General features: G+C 45.2%; 1 long non-coding RNA gene across 2 annotated transcripts in view; it reads left to right on the forward strand.

Moving 5' to 3' along the window:
* Positions 1-339: 339 nt before the first annotated feature.
* Positions 340-17,122, forward strand: part of LOC122897353 — a 133,513-nt gene continuing 116,730 nt past the window's right edge. For both annotated transcript variants that reach the window (XR_006382516.1, XR_006382515.1), the window contains exons 1-2: positions 340-465; positions 3,349-3,472. This is a non-coding gene — a long non-coding RNA (uncharacterized LOC122897353). The remainder of the gene's footprint in view (positions 466-3,348; positions 3,473-17,122) is intronic.

The following is a 17,122-nucleotide window of genomic DNA, read 5'->3' on the forward strand; positions in this document are numbered from 1 at the left end:
ATGCCTCCTCCATCTTGGCAACCATGGTCCTGTCTGAAGTCTTTTCTCTTTGTCCCTGAGAATACTGTATTGAATGAGTTCATTGTTTATTAGCTCCCAGACTCTTGGCCTTTGCCTGGAGCTGGGGAACTACATCACCCAGAAGGCCCTCCTCCACGAGCGGCGGCGTCGCTGGCCAATGAAGCAGCCGGAGAGGGACGAAACCGTGCACTACGCGCCGTGTCGGGGCGGGACTTCTGGCCTGGTCCCCGCGGCGGTTATTTTATTCGTTCCTGGTGCCGGAAGAGAAACTGCTGTCCTCACTGCACAGACCCGGGTCTGAGGCTCGGCAGTGTCGCTTCCCCGTATCCCCCGTCGCGGGGGCCGGGCTGGGGACCGCGGAGTTCGGGGCCCCGCGCGTGTCTCCCGGCCCTGGGCCGCCCGCAGGCCCTGCCGGCGGCGGCTGCGCTGGTGGCCCGGGCGCAGGTGGGTGCTGCCGTCCCCACGTGGTCCCCCGCCCGCCGCCACCTCCCGATCGCAAAGCTCCGAATGAGGGCGCCTGCTGAGGTCACTGCAGCCCGGGCGGACGGTGGGGTGCCCTGAGTGACGTCCCCATTTCTGACGGCCAGTGGGAGGCGGCGTGGCGGGTGTTACAGGCGGAAGGGCGGGCCTGTGCCGAGGCTTGGGTGTGCGACTGGGTAGGGAGCGCCTGGGGAGCTTCGAGGGAAGCCGAGCATCCGTGCGCTGTCGCACGGACTAGAGCGAGAGGGGCGGGTCGCACAGATTTAACTAGTTAAATTCACACAAATTCCTGCGAATTGTTTGAAAAGTAACTATACCTCTAAACATTTGATTAAAATAAAGTATTAGCTATCACACCCTCTTAAACGCTTAAAAGCAAGAAAGCCACCCACATTTTCAAAGGCTCATCGCCTCATTGCACCAAGGTGTTAATCCTGTAGACAGTAAAAGCTGATATGCCTCTCTTGACAGGTACTAAAGTGTTTGATATCAACAGCAGCCCTATGGGATAGGTACCACTGTGCCCGTTTGACAGATCAGGATATTGAGGCACAGGGAGGTTGAGTCCTTCTGTAAGTTTGTGCAGTTGGTACGAGGCAGTGCTGTAGTTTGAACCCAGTTTTAGTTTATGGTTTGGATGTAAACATACGCCGGGCCAGTTCATTCCTCTAGCGGACATCCTGTTTACTCTCATCACAGCCCTGATGGCTCTCAAGTCTTGCCTTCTTTTTTCCTTTGCTGTCACATGACTCGATCCAAACCCTCACTTCATTGCAAACTTGACCCAGTGTCCCCTCCTTCAAGATGACTTCCTTGGTTGCCCCATGGAAAGTTGCCCCCAGTTTGTTTCCTTACTCTTTTGTTGTCTTTAGGACTGTCTTGATCTTTTGTTTAGTTCCTTGTGGATGATCTGTCTCCAACCCTGGAATGTAAGCTTCTCCTTGTGCTCTACCCCAGGCCTAGAGCAGTGCTGGTTTGTAACAGGTGCTCAGTAAATGAGTAAATGAGTGCACGATGCTACCCTTCACGGACTCCCTACCATGCCTTGGAAAGTTCCATGCTTGGAGACGATCTTGTCCCCTTCTTTTCTTCCCTTGCTCACTGCCATCCAGCCAGGCCAACCTGAATATGCCAAACTCTTTCCCACTTCCTCCCAGCTTTGACCTTCGGAGTTGCCCCTGATGGGGACACTGTTGCCAGATCTTTCCTTGGCGGCCCTTTCACATCCTTCCAGGCTCTGCTCAAATATCACCTCTTTAATGAGGCTTTTCCTGGCAGTTCTAGCTAAAATAGCCCCTGTTCCAGTCTGCTCTCATTTTGGCATTTTTGTGCAGGGGACATGGCATAGTTACAAAAGCAAAGATGCACGTTAGGTTGAGCTTTTCCAGGTTGTGCTGAGGGAGTAAATAGGAAAAATAGTAGTAACAAAACAACCGTGAAGTGTTGGCCTTCATCAAGCCCTTGATATGCCCTGAGGGACAATTATTATGTACCACCTCATTTAAGTCTTACCTCCTTAGAATTTGCTTCTGGGGGCGCTGGGTGGCTCAGTGGGTTATGCTTCTGCTTTCAGCTCAGGTCAGGATCCCAGGGTCCTAGGATCGAGCTCCGCATCGGGCTCTTTGCTCAGCAGGGAGCCTGCTTCCCCCCTCCCTCTGCCTGCCTCTCTGCTTACTTGTGATCTCTCTATTCCTGTGAAATAAATAAAATCTTTAAAAAAAAAAGAAAAAAAAGAATTTCCTTCTGTTCTTATCCTTACTTCACAGAAGGGAAACTTGAGGCTCAGAGAAGTCAATTTCCCAGCCCAAGGTCACCCAGCTCTTAAGTAGCTGAAGCTCCAACTCAGTATGCCAACCCCCAGAGCCTCCACTCCTAAGCACAACAGTACCCACAGTGGGCTGGGGAGGCCTGGAGATGACACCTGAAATCTTTGCAGAATGGGTTTAGGCTTCCTAATGAGGAAGGCATAAGGAGCATTTCTGGCAGAGGGAACCACATGGGCAAAAGTAGGGATATGGACTGGTCAAGAAGGCATGAGGGGGCTGGTGTGGTTGCTGAGGGCCCCTTCCAGCTGCTGAGACACGTCCCATTGGGCAAGACTGTGCTATTGGAATTGCTGCATGTTCATCTCACTCTCATTGTAGTGGTGGAGGGGTATGGGGGTTAGCCAGAGGGACCTGGGTTCAGATGTCCGCTTTTTAGATGTGACTCTGCTTGACTTGCTGGATCTCCCTGAGCCTCAGCACACTGGCTGTGACACGGAGATGATGACAGTGTTGACCTGGGCTGTGGGAAGATGAACACAAGTAGTAAAAACATAGCAGGCACAGGTGTGGGCCAGGCATTCCAGTGTCTGCCTTATGAACATTTTCTCTTGCATTCTGACAACAGCCTGCTGAAGCGGGGAACGTTAGTCCTACTGATGCAGAACTCACTGCTGAGAGGAACGAAGTGACTTCCCCAAGGTCACACAGCAGGCAACCCTCAGCACAGAGCCAGGTGCACAGCGAGGACCAATGAGACTCAGCAGCTGCTGCTGTTCCCATCATTGGTGGGACGATTGCTGTTATTATTTCCTCCTTTGACGTCCTCTAGTGCGTACTCTCTGCTCCTCTCAGGCCACCGAGGCGTGCTATTGTCTCCCCTGGCTGCCCCCCTAGCAGACTTTTGTGTCAGACTCTGACAAAATTGCATCCTGGGCCAAGGCAGCATCCACCACTGCCCTTGAGCCCAGCACAGAGCGAGGCCCTCAGGAGGTGCCTAGTGATTCAGACCTTGGGTACCCGCTGGATCTTTTCCAGTGATGGAGTGACAGTCTCTAATCCCTGCCTCTCTTTGACTTCCTAGGGATCAGCGGCCTTTGAGGATGTGGCCATGACCTTCCCTTGGCGGTCCTAGCTCAACACATTGAGCCCAAAGGCCACTGTACCAGGAGGTGATGCTGCAGACCCGGATGCCCTTCTCTCACTGGGTAGGTTTTCACTTAAGCTGTCTCCTGGGGGGAACCTGCAGCCTCCTTCATTCTGCCCTTGCACTGCAGGCCTGGCTAGGCCAAACAGTATGGGGACCTTCCCTCTCTCTTCCCCACAGCTCCTGCTGTGTTTGTGTCTCACATCCTGCCTGGTCTCCCTGTGTGTCTAGCAGGGGTTGGTGGGGCCAGGATCACAGTCCCCTTCAAAATGGTTCAAAAGAAAGGGAGAATTTATTGGAAGGGAATGGGGGAGATACAGCAGAAGCCAAGGGCAGAATGTCCAGCTGGGGCCCATGAGAGACTGAAATCAAAACCCGAAAGGAACCATGATACACCTTGGCCTCTGTGTCTCTTGTCATGGCTTCTGTGTGTCTTCTCTATGCAGCCGATTAGCTCTTTCTGGTGCAGATCACTCTCTGAGGACCCTAGATTCCTTGCCTCTACTTTTGTCCACGAGTTCTACATCCTTGTTTTCAGTTTCTCTCCGTAGTTGGGCTTTTTTGTGTGGACATCCTGGAGGCAGGAAAGGGCCACCTGAGCCTCTATTTCCCTCAGTTTCTCACCCCAGTGCCCTTCATAGGCTGGCCTCAATCTGAGATCCTCATCCCAGACTTCCACAAGAAGGAAGCTGGCTGGCCCAGGGGTCAAGGGGTCCTCAGAGCCCCCACAGCAGGGGCCCTTGGTGATGAGCTCTTTTCCAAGAAGAAAGGTGAGTTGACGTTCAGAGGCATTTCCCATCACTGTTACCTGGTACCCTTTGGAGGAAAACACATCTCAGTGAAAGGTTTGAAGCTCTGTCGTTCCCAGAGGCCTACCTCGAGGGCTGTTCCTCGCTTCCGAAGGTATGGACCAAGAGTCTCCAGTTACACAGGAGAGTGCACAGACCACTCATTAAATGACACTGGCGTCTGGAAAAAACCGTTCCTTTCCCCTCCCTCTCTTGTGGGTCAGTGTCTAGAGAAGCAGCTACCATTGCGCGAGTGTCACCCACTGTCACCCACGTGTCACCCCTGCCCCACTGATTTTATTACCCTAGACTCTCGGGCTTTGGCAAGCAAGGAAAAGTTGGGCAGTATCGTGAGTCCCAGTTTAGAGATGGCCCTTGACTTTGAGATGATATCCACTCATTCCCAATTCCCCTGGATTTCCCTTTAAAGATGTCAGAGATCCAAGGATCAGAAAAGAAAGAAATTGCAAACAGAGGTTTCAGAAATGTCGAAACACAGCAGGCACAGAGACACTATTTTCATCTTCATTTCCCCCTGAAGTGGTAATTTCGCTGCTTCTCTGTCTCCTAGTAGCTGGCTTTTATATACAAGATCCCCTTTAGGCTACCGAGCAAAACCTGACACAACAGAGCCTACCATCAAGGAGCCTTGCTCCCTGGACAACTGACTTTGGGAGCCTCAGGGGGTGTCCAGAGTGGGCTGAGGCAGGGATCGGCAAGGAAGGGCCTTCAGAAATGCAGGAAAGGCGCTTGAGTGCATGGCCAGTCCTCCAGGAGACTCCCTGGAAGAAGAGCCTCGAATGCATAGTCTGCGGACAGGTGGATAGCATGCGCTCAAGAGCTTTATGGCAGAAGTTCTCTCCGGGGGTTTCGGCCTACGAACAGGGTTCATCCCCACCAAGGGAAGACCCCAGGCTTCATCCAGGGAAGAATTCTTAAAAGTTCAAGGACGCCTGGGTGGCTCAGTTGGTTGGACGACTGCCTTCGGCTCGGGGCGTGATCCTGGAGTCCCGGGATCGGGTCCCACATCGGGCTCCCAGCTCCATGGGGAGTCTGCTTCGCTCTCTGACCTTCTCCTCGCTCATGCTCTCTCTCACGGTCTCTCTCTCTCTCAAATAAATAAATAAAATCTTTAAAAAAAAAAAAAGTTCAAGGACTTCAGGGAAGGGGATAAGGGGAATTTCCTCTACAAGATCGGGAGACTGACTCCAGAAAGACGACCTGGCAGCACAACGAGCCCCACAGAGTTTCTCAACAGAGCGCACCGCATTTGACCCTGTCCATAGTAGGGAGAAGCCCAGTGAGGGGAGTGAATGTGGAGAGGCCTTCACCTGCCACTCTGCTTTCATCCAGTGTAAGAGAATGCACGCCAGAGAAGAACCCTTTGGGTAGAGGGAATGCAGAAAAGCCTTTTGTCTCAGCTTCTCCTTAGCTTCTTACCCAAGGAGGACACTGAGAAGCCTCTGGAAGCATCAAGTGGGTTAGGGTTAGGATAGAGGATGTAGCCTCTATCCACAAGTCGCACCCCATGCAGCACGAGCACATTCACGCTGGGGAGAAGCCCGACGGCTGCCAGGACAGCTCTCCCAGCCAGCACGACACTGTCCACACTGGGGAAAGCAGCAAGCGTGGAAAGGCCTTCGAGGCAGATGGCACCTCACGCAGCACCAGTGGAGTCCACTACACCTGCAGATGCACCCCGGGAGCACGAAGAACGTGGCGAGGCCTTCACCCAACGCTTCAGTTTCCTCCTGCGTAACAACTCCAGGACGAAAACCCTCTGAGGGCAGAGAAGGCAGGAGGGCCACAGGGACCAGCACTGCTGAGAAGCCCGAGGAGCACATGGTGTTAGGAAGCATTTGGCTTCAGCTTAGCCCTCACCAAGCACTAGAGGGTTCGTGCCTGGGACGGTGAAGGGAAGAGACGCGGGAAGGCCTCATGCTGGTGAGCCGTGCCTGGGACGGTGAAGGGAAGAGACGCGGGAAGGCCTCATGCTGGTGAGCCCTCCGCGCCTGACATGACCTGACTCACACTAGGGGAAGAATTTTGGAATGTAACTACCACGGAAAGTCTTTGGGCCTGTGAATCCTCTTGCTTGGCATCGGAGAATTCATGCTGAAGGGCAGTCCCCTTAAACTGCCATTGCCATGAAACAACTTCTTGTGACAGATCATTGCTTACTTTTAAAGACTTTTATTAGGAAAGGACCCAGCCTGGAGCCTTTCTATCTACGAATTCATCCAGGAGAGAAACTTAGTGGTTGTTGTGAGCTGGGAAAAACCTTCATAGTTTGATCTCTAGGTTGCCCTGGAAAGCTCTCTTTAGAATATTAAACGACAAAGGAGAAAGAGATGTTGACAATAAAGAAGAAGAAATGCACACATGACTTCTAACCCTGACATGGGCGCCGTGCCTTGGATGATTTATCGTTGCTTATTTTTTTGAGAGAGCATGCTAGGCAAACAGTGGCCACCGGTGTGTGTGTGTGTGTGTGTGTGTGTGTCTTAATCCCTGGAACCTGTGACTAGGTTTACCTTACATGGCAAAGGAGGATCAAGGTTGCCGATGGAATTAAGGCTGACCGTCAGCCAGGGAGGTTGTCCTGGATAATGTAGGTAGGCCTGATACAATCCTAAGGGGCCTTTAAAATGGAGCCAGAAGAGCAAATGTCAGAGTGACATCAGGTGGGAAAAACTCAACAGGCCACTGCAGGCTCGGAATATGGAGGAACCGAACGCAGTTGAGGGCTTTAATTTAAAAAAAAAATCAACTGTCACTTTCTTTATGTGGTTTGGAATGCCCGTCACTCATTCTCTTTTGCTCCTGGTCCACTTGTTTGACCATCTCTTCTGTGGCATGGGGGTGATTGTGTCGCTGTGTGGGCTTCCCTGTTGATCGCCAAGTCTTTCTGCTGACCGGTGTCACTCAGCTTCCTTAATCCCCTGTGTGGGGGGGTGCTTCTCTATGCCCGACTCAGCAGTTATTTAGGGGTGGAATTAGAACTAAAACAAAATACTACAGCCAAGTTGAACTTGTGACCAACTCAGCAAAAACACTGAGAAGAAATCTCATTATTTGATCCGGTAAAGAACTATGAGTGTCACTGTAAAGTGCCTAGAAATTTTTAAATTGTTTTTTAAAGTCTCTATTTTAATTGCAGTTGGGGAACATACCGTATTGTATTAGTTTCAGGCATATGATATAGAAATCCAACACTTCCATGCATCAGCTGGTGCTTATCAGGACAAATGCCCTCCTTACTTTCCATCACCTGTTTCATCCATCCCCCCCACCCGCTTTCCTTCTGGTAGTCATGAACTTCTCTGTAGTTAAATGTCTGTTTCTTGGTTTGCCCACCCCCCCTTTTTCCTTCGTTCGCTTCGCTTTTTTGTTTGTTTGTTTGTTTTTTAAAATCTATGTATGAGTGAAGCCCTATGGTATTTACCTTTCTCTGACTGACTGACTTCACTTAGCATTATACGCTCTAGCTCTATCCATGTCATTGCCAGTGACAAGTTTTCATTCTTTTTTATGGCTGAGTAATATTCCATTATGTGTGTGTGTGTATATGTAATATATAATTTATATATAATATGTATCTTCATTCATTCATCAACTGAGGGACACTTGGGCTGCTTCCATATCTTGGCTCTTGTAAATAATGCTGTAAATGCAGGGCTACATGTGTCCCTTTAAATTGGTGTTCTTGTATTCTTTGGGTAAATGCCCAGTAATGCAATTTGCTGGGTCATAGGGCACTTCTATTTTTGAGGACCCTCCATACTGTTTTCTACAGTGGCTGCACCAATTTACATTCCCACCAACAGTTCACGGGGGTTCCTTCTTCTCCACCCCCTCACCAACACCTGTTGTTTCTTATCTTGTTTATTTTAGCCATTCTGACCAGTGTGAGGTGGTATCTCACTGTAGTTTTGATTTGTATTTCCCTGATTATGAGTGATGTTGAGCATCATTTCATGTATCTTTTGGCCATCGTGATGTCTTCTTTGGAGAAATGTCTGCTTATGTCTTCTGCCTATTTTTTAATTGGATTATTTGGTTTTTGCACGTTGAGTTTTGTGAGTTCTTTATATATTTTGGACACATATTTTATTGTATATGTCATTTGTGTATATCTTCTCCCATTCCATAGTTTGCTCTTTACTTTTGTTGATTGTTTCCTTCACTGTGCAGAGCTTTTTTTGCTTCTGTTTCCCTTTCCTCAGGAGATATAGCTAGAAAAAAGTTGCAACGGCCTATGTCAGATAAGTTACTGCCTGTGTTCTCCTCTAGGACTTTATGGTTTTAGGTCTCACATTTAGGCCTTTCATCCATTTTGAATTTATTTTAGTGTCTGGTGTGAGAAAGTGGTCCAGTTTCATTCTTCTGCATGTAGCTGTCCATTTTCCCAACACCAGTTTTTGAAGAGATTTTTCCTATTGCATATTCTTTTCTGCTTTGTTGAAGATTAATTGATCATATAATTGTGGGTCTGCTTCTGGATTTTCCATTCTGTTCCATTAGTCTATGTGTCTATTTTTGTGTCAGTACCACGTTTACAACAACTTGGTAATATCAGCTGAGGTCAAGAATTGTGATGCCTCCAGGTTTGCTTTTCTTTTTCAAGATTGCTTTGGGGGGTGTGGTGTCTGGGTGTCACAGTCGATTGAGCATCTGACTCTTGGTTTTGGGTCAGGTCATGATCTCAGGGTTGTGGGATCAAGCCCTGCATCACATATTTTGATAGGGATTGCATTGAATGTATAGATTGCTTTGGGTAATATAGACATTTTAACAGCATTTTTTCTTCCAATCCATGAGCATGGAACATTTCATTGTATTTCTTTGTGTTGAAGCGATGAGCACGTTCATAAATGGACCAGAATGATATGTGCAGCTCTGTGTCGGCTTCACAGTTATCATCATGGGTTTTCTCTGATGCTGCTCTCACTGGTTAGGGTGTTTTGGAATTCTTTTTTGTGATGAACTTGAAGCTAACTTTCAGACTATTGAGCCCTCTTCAGAGCTGGTTCAAGGATCACACAGTAGCTTGATTAAGTGACCAGAGCGGACACATTGCTGTTCCTGTGTACTTTACCCACCTATCATTTTGTCTGTATGTGTATAATTTTGTAAAAACTCGGTGCCAAGTTTTCTCTTCATGGACGACGATCAGTGCCTCTTTGGGCCTCTGGCCCTGCCCATCTTGCCCAGGAGTGGCTCTGTGCTGTGGCTGTGGCTGTGCTTGTAGCAGACCGCCTTGGGCCGGGGAAGAGTTGGAGGCTGTCTCTCTCCTGAAACACTTCATTCTACCAGAATTCCAAGGAGGAGCTGGTCCAGAGCTTCCTTCCTTCTAGCCTATAGAAGAAGGAGAAGGAGAAGGGGAAGGGGAAGGACCATCATGCCAGAGTCTGGGCTTCCTACCCCTTCAGAGGGACTGCAGGAGGAACAGGTGCTGTGCTGTTCTGGAAGGTTCTGGTGGGAAGGCTGCCCTTCAAGACGCCTCACACAGTGAAACCCACAGGCATGTCCTCTGAGAGCATGGACGTACCTGAAGCATTTATCGGGGAGTTGCTCTAGGACAGTTGCTGGGTTTGAGTCATCTGAATGCAACCAGCGGGGGCCTGCATGGTCATGAGCAGAGGTCTGAGTGGGATCAGGGAATAGGGAGACACAGATGGAAGGAAACTATCAGACTTGTCTGCTTCTTCCTGAGACCCCATCAGTAGCTTTTTCATTTCTTCCGGCAGTGCTTTACCCAGACTCTGGCCTCAAGATTGTTCAGAGCCACATCCTCAGAGCAGCTGCCCCTGGTGGCGGGGGGTAGGACATCCCTGAATCTGGGCTTCCTTCATCAGGGTAGTGGCCCCTGGACTCAAATTGCTTTCTGAGCCCTATGTGTCCGGTTCTTTGTGATTCCGCAGGGAGCTGCTCTGGTTCTGCTACCTCACCTGTTAGGTTCTCATTTATTGAAAACAATTTAATAAAACTGTTTGCATTTTGTATTGGTGCATGTGGATGTGTTTGTGTCCCCAAGTAGAGTCACTGCTTATATAGGAAGCTGTTTCCTGTGAAGATTAGAGATGGTTGTTCACTCTGGTTCCCAGGCCAGCTCCCTTTATGGTTCTCCTTGACACCATGGCTAATATTCAGCAGGGAGATTGTACTGTTCATTAGTTACTGGCCTTACTGTGCCAACTGAGAGATATACTCATATCAGCCACTTTACAAACCCTTTCTAGTCTCTGTTTCCATTTTTCCAAGTCAACATTCATCCCTGGAACAACTCAACTGTATTTTACTTAATCTTTTTTCACTTTTTCCTACCAGGTGTTTCCTAAGGTCCCAGGGGCTGCTGGCCAAGGTCATGTCTGGCTTGTTACTCTGCACTCAACTATGACAAGTCTTAGGTTGGAAATTGTCCTTTCTAAAGTCGTCCTTAAACTTTTTCTCTCCTGTTCCTATTGGCTCTCCCATGAACACTAGAAACTACATCTCCCAACATTTTCAGACTCCTTTTAATTCCCACCTCCATTCGACGCCCAGAATCCTTGTAGCTCATAAAACCCTTGTAAGCCTATGCCACAAACTACCACTTCTGCAGTCATTATTGACATCTTGCTCAAAATTCCTTCTTCAGTGGAGTCCTGGACTCTTGGCTCATGGCCTCTCCCTTCTCCCCTCTTCCTGTTACCACCTGCCATGTCTTAAACATCGTTGGTGGGCAACCCAACCAAAACTCTATAACCTCAGTTCCTCACCCTCTTTACTTCTAATGATCTTTTTTCCCATTCCCATTCCGCTGTAGCCAAGATGTCAGGTTCGACTCTGGATGATGCCATTATGACATGTTGTCAGTGTGAACCTCCAAAGCATGCCTCCTTCTCTCATTACTTCCACTTAGTTGTTCATGCTTTTAGCTTTGTGCCTCTGTACTTTCAGATATTTTATAATCTAAACTTCTAAAAATTTTAAAAAGTTTTATTTAAGTAATCGCTACACTCAACATGGGGCTCAAACTCACAACCCCAAGATCAAGATTTGCCTGCTTTTATGACTGGGCCAGCTAGGTGCCCCTATAAGTCTAAACTCCTAAGCCATTATATCCTTATTTTCAGTGACTTCCTTTCCTCTATAGAAATCATAGATTGCGTGTTTTGTTATTATTGCAAGTCCCTTAAAAACATGATTGAATAATGCATTGTCCAAAATAGAAGTTGCATGTTGCTACTGAGCAATTGAAATGAGGCCATTATGACTGAAGTTTTTATCTTTTTGACAAATAAAAATTAATATATATATATTTAAGGCATACAAAGTGATGCTTTGATATATGTACATATTGTAAAATGACTTTCACAATCAAATTAACAAACACATCCATCACAAAACATAGTTGCCTTTTTCTTGATGTGGTGAGAACACTTAGTATCTACTCTTTTAGCAAATTTCAAGTATATAATACAATATAAATTAAATATAATTATCCTCTTACATATCATATATCCAGAAATTATTCATTGTATAGCTAAAAGTTTGTTTTATTTGACCAATATCTCACCATTTCTCCCAAACCCAGTCTCTGATAAATACTGTTCTACTCTCTGGTTCCATGATCCTGACTTTTCAAATTCCGACATATTAATGAGAACATATAGTATTTGTCTTTCTCTAGCTCGTTTATTTCACTTATGATGTCCTCCAGGTTCACCCATGTTATTACAAATGGCATGATTTCCTTCAATTTCTTTTTATGGCTGAGAACCATTCTTTGTGTGTGTATCACATTTTCTTTATCCATCTGTTGACAGACAAGTTGTTTCCATATCTTGGCTATGTGACTAATGCTTCAGTGAACATGGGAGTGCAGATATCTCCTTGAGATCCTGTACCAATGTTCATTTCCACCAATAGTGATACAAGGGTTTCCCTTTTCTCCACATCTTCACCAACACTTGTTTTGGCTTGTCTTTTTCATACTAGCTGTTATAATATGTATGAAGAGATTTCTCATTGTGGTTTTGATTTCCATTTCCCTGATGATTAATGATGTTGAGCATCTTTTCTTGTATTTGTGGCTATTTGTATGTCTTTGATAAAATGTCTATTCAGGTCCTTTGTCCATTTTTTAAATTGGGTTGTTTGTTTTTTGATTTGTTTTTTTGCTAAGTTGTGTGACTTTCTTATGTATTTTGGATATTAAACCGTTTTTGGAGATATGGTTTGCAAATATAATTTCCCTATTCTGTATGTTGCCTTTTCATTTTGTTGAAAGTTTCCTTCACTGTTCAGAAGCTTTTTAGTTTGATGTAGTCCCACTTGTTTATTTTTTGCTTTCACCATCTGCACTTTTTTTTTTAAAAGATTTTTTTTTTAATTTTATTTATTTATTTGAGAGAGAGAGACAGTGAGAGAGAGCATGAGCGAGGAGAAGGTCAGAGAGCGAAGCAGACTCCCCATGGAGCTGGGAGCCCGATGTGGGACTCGATCCCGGGACTCCAGGATCACGCCCTGAGCCGAAGGCAGTCGTCCAACCAACTGAGCCACCCAGGCGTCCCCACCATCTGCACTTTGGTGTCAAATCCTCCCCACGCCCCCCCCAAAATTGCCAGGAACAATGTCAAGGAGCTTTTTCTCTGTCCCCTCTCCCACTGCCATGGGAGTTTTAAGTCTTAAGTCTTTAATGCATTTTAGTTTCTGTGGATGGTGTAAGAGAAGGGTCCAATATCATTCTTTTTCGTGTGATTATCCAGTTTTCCCAACACTGTTTCTTGAAGAGACTCTTGTTTCTCCATTGTGTATTCTCCATTGTCATAGACCGGTTGGCCACATATGTGTGGGTTTATTTTCAGTCTCTCTCTTCTGCTCTATTTATCTATGTTTTTATGCCAGTACTATACTGTTTTGATTATTATAGTTTTGTAATATGGTTTGAAATCAGAAAGTGTGAGGCCTCCACCTATGTCTTCCTTCTCAAGATTGCTTGGCCTACTCGAGTCTTTTGTGGTTCCATATGAACTTTAGGATTATGTTTCCTATTTCTATAAAAAATGCCATTGGAATTTTGATAGAGATTACACTGGGTCTGTAGATAACTTAGGGCAGTATGGACATTTTAATAATGTTAATTCCTCCAATCCATGAACACAGATATCTTTCCATTTACTTGTGTCTTCAATTTCTTTCATCAACATCTTATAGTTTTCAGTGTATAGACCTTTTACCTCAGTTAAATTTATTCTTATGGATTTTATTCTTTATCATGCTATTGTAAATGGGATTGCATTCTTTCTTTTTCATAGAGTTCGCTGTTGGTGTTTAGAAACACAATGGTTTCTTATACATTGATTTTGTGTCTTGCACATTTACTGAATTCATTTATTCTAAGAGTTTCTTTATAGATTCTTTGGGGTTTACTACATATAAGATCATGTTGTCTTCAACCAGAGACAGTTTAACTTGCTCCTTTTCAGTCTGGATCCCTTTTATTTCTTTTGCTTAGACGATACTTAGATTATACTTTATGATAGATATGAATCCTTGGTAATGGCTTCAAGCTCTAAGCAACTAGTTTCTTTTTTTTTACTTTTATTTTTTAAAATAATTTTTTAAAGATTTATTTATTTGACAGAGAGATAGAGAGAGAGATCACAAGTACGCAGAGAGGCAGGTGGAGGGGGGGAAGCAGGCTCTCCACTGAGCAGAGAGCCTGATGCAGGGCTCTACCCCAGACCCTGAGACTGTGACCTGAGCCAAAGGCAGAGGCTTAACCCACTGAGCCACCCAGGTGCCCCAGGAACTAGTTTCTTCACAGGCAAAATAAAGTGAATGAAAGATTAAAAAACATAGTGTAGTATAGGCATTGGGATGAACACATAGGAACCTGGGCTCTGATTAACTACCAATCTGTTGCTCAGCAAGAAATTTTATGGTTTTGTCCCTCTTTCTCTAGTTACTTGATAAATGAGTAAAGTGTATTACATATATTTGGTATACTTTCAAACTCAGTTTTACTTTCTATTTTTTTTGAAAATATCCAAATGCTTCTTTGTTAAAATTGCTCACTAATAAATGCTATTGACCTAATAGGTTATGATCTAAAGCAAGATTAAAAGAACAGGCATACCTAAGGCAAATTTCATATTTTACTTGCTAATCCTTCAAATCAACCCTACTTAATATAATCAATGTAATATTTCATAAATAGAATGTTTATTCTAACTCTACCCTTTTCCTTAAAATAGTTCAAACTTTTGCAAGAATGATTTTAGTCCTGACATATTTGGCTTATTTTCTGTGAAAAGGTTTTGTAGTTTAAAAATAGATGTCAAGAGGTCCTAAGAACTGGTCCTGATGAGGGATGCTACACTTGGGAAATTGTTATTTCAGTCACCTTAACTCTGACTAAATAGGAGGAGGGCAGAGAGAGAGAGTGAGAAAGAGATTGTGTGTGTGTATATATGTGTATTTTTTGTTAGTTGCTGGTACCCAGTGAATGGGCAGGTGTGGCTTGTGTTCAATCATCAGAATAACTTGGTAAGAACTGTGAGTTTATATAGAGCCTTTCTGAGATCAGGATGGGGTAAGACACTTCTGTCAGTGGAATCTTCCTTATGTATAAGAAGTATCATTGCCTCCTGAAAATTTCAGTCCCCTCAGAGATGTTTCTTGGCCTCCTTCTCTGAATTATAGGACTGTTCTCAGCTGTTGACTGTGCAGGAGGAATCTTCCCTCTATTGATAAAGACCTCAGTTCCTCAAATAATCAGTAACAAAATGCTGAATTTCTTTCCCAAAGTTCAAAATTAGTTAGATTGAATGCTAAGCATATCTGATTCTTTATTTCAATTTGTCAAGAGAGGAAAAAAAATACTCATTAGCACTATGCCTCTACACTCTACCCTGTGATCATCCTTTCACATTCAGGAGGACATTCCCCAACTTCCTGATTGCATCTCTTAACCTTAACTCTTTGTCAATTGAAGGTACAGCTTTGATAATTCAAACATGCATTGACTAGTCCCTTAGCAACCACTGAACTCACTGGGTTAGGTACTAAACTGTAATGTGGCAGATAATGTCTCCTGAAAAGAAAAGCTTTGAATTACACAATCTAAACTTATTGGAAGCCAAATCAAAATATGCCACATTTAATTGGTGTAAGAAGGTTTTTCAAACAGATGGAATGTAGTGTCACTACAGCCTCCAGTAAGCTTAAAGTGGAAAATTCCTCCTTCTTTTCTTCACCTAAACTAAACCAGATTTGTCGCTCGATGTCTCTCTGCTCTGCTTGAAATCGCCTTGCTTCTTTCAGCTCCGCTAGGGAAGTGTACACCACTTAAGAATTCATTATTAAGGCAAGCAGAATCAGAAAGTCAACAGTGCTCTGCAATTCAGGGAAAAAGCACAATTACTCTAGCATTTTGAGGATTTCCCCTTACATTTGTGAGACTGAAAATTTATTCATATGGAAATCCAGTAAAGAGAGCTATATAATTGGCATTCTACGCCCAGGAAGGCTTTGGTTGTCTTTTCTGTCCTGGAGCACAAACCCCAAAAAGGTGGCTGCTACACTTTAATGTACAAAGGTGCGTGTTTTCATTTAAAATACAGATTCCTGGGGGGCCTTGGTGGCTCAGTGGGTTAAGCCGATGCCTTCGGCTCGGGTCGTGATCCCAGGGTCCTGGGATGGAGCCCCGCATCGGGCTCTCTGCTCAGCAGGGAGCCTGCTTCTCCCCTTCTCTCTCTCTGCCTGCCTCTCTGCCTACTTGCGATCTCTGTCAAATAAATAAACAAAGTATTAAAAAAAATACAGATTCCTCAGAGTCATATCTATTTTAGTTGGTCTGGACTAGGATGGCAGGAATAGGCCTTTTTGAACAAGCATCCCAGGTGACTTGGTACAAGTCGTACTTAGATTACGACGTAAGGAAAACTGACCTAGACGACTTCCTAGAGTTTGGAGAAATGAGCTGATGCCAATAGGCCCCATCTTGCTATAAACACAGAAATACTGGATAAGATTTAATAGAAATTGGGGCATCTGTGTGGCTCAGTTGCTGGGCCTCTGCCTCCGGCTTGGGTCGTGATCCCAGGGTCTTGGGATCGGCTGGTGTTGGGCTCCCTGCCCAGTGGGGAGTCCTTTCTACCTCTGACCCTCCCCATTTTCATACTCTTTCTCTCTTTCTCAAATAAATAAATAAATCTTAAAAAAATAAATTTTAGGAAAATGATTTTGTCAGCAATTTATATACACAAGATCAAGGCACCAAAAATGTTTCTATATAACCACCACAGCCAATTAAACAAGGTAATAATGATTTAACAGTTCACAGTAGCAACCAAAACTATGGGTGGATGATGCTTCATTTTATGTCTCACTTTCCCTGGGCCACAAAGTGCCCAGACATTTGACCAAACAGAATTCTGGGTATGTCTCTGAGGGTGTGCCTTGATTAGATGAACATTGAATTGGTAGACTGAGTAGAGCAATTTGCCCTCCATAATGTTGGGCCTCGTCCAATCAATTGAAGACTGTGATAGAACAAAAAAGACCAAGTAAAAGGAAGCTCCTCCTGCCTGATTATTCAGCTAGGACACTGGTCTTTACTGGTCTTTAGACTCAGACTGAAACCAGCTCTTCTTGGGTCTCCAGCCTGCTGACTGTTTGAATGGAATTTACAACATTGGCTCTCCTGGTTCTCAGGCCTTTGGACTCAGACTGGAAACTACGTATCAGCTCACCCGTGTCTCTGGTTTACTAACTGCAGATCTTGGGACTCCTTAGCTTCCATAATTGTCTCAGACAATTGCTTATAATGAATGGCTCTCTCTCTTTCTCCCGATGAATATATACACACATATACACACATCCTACTGGGTCTGTTTCTCTGGAGAACACTTGACTAATACAGTGTGTCCAGG

The sequence above is a fragment of the Neovison vison genome, chromosome X (genome assembly GCF_020171115.1).
Source record: "Neovison vison isolate M4711 chromosome X, ASM_NN_V1, whole genome shotgun sequence".
NCBI lineage: Eukaryota > Metazoa > Chordata > Mammalia > Carnivora > Mustelidae > Neogale > Neogale vison.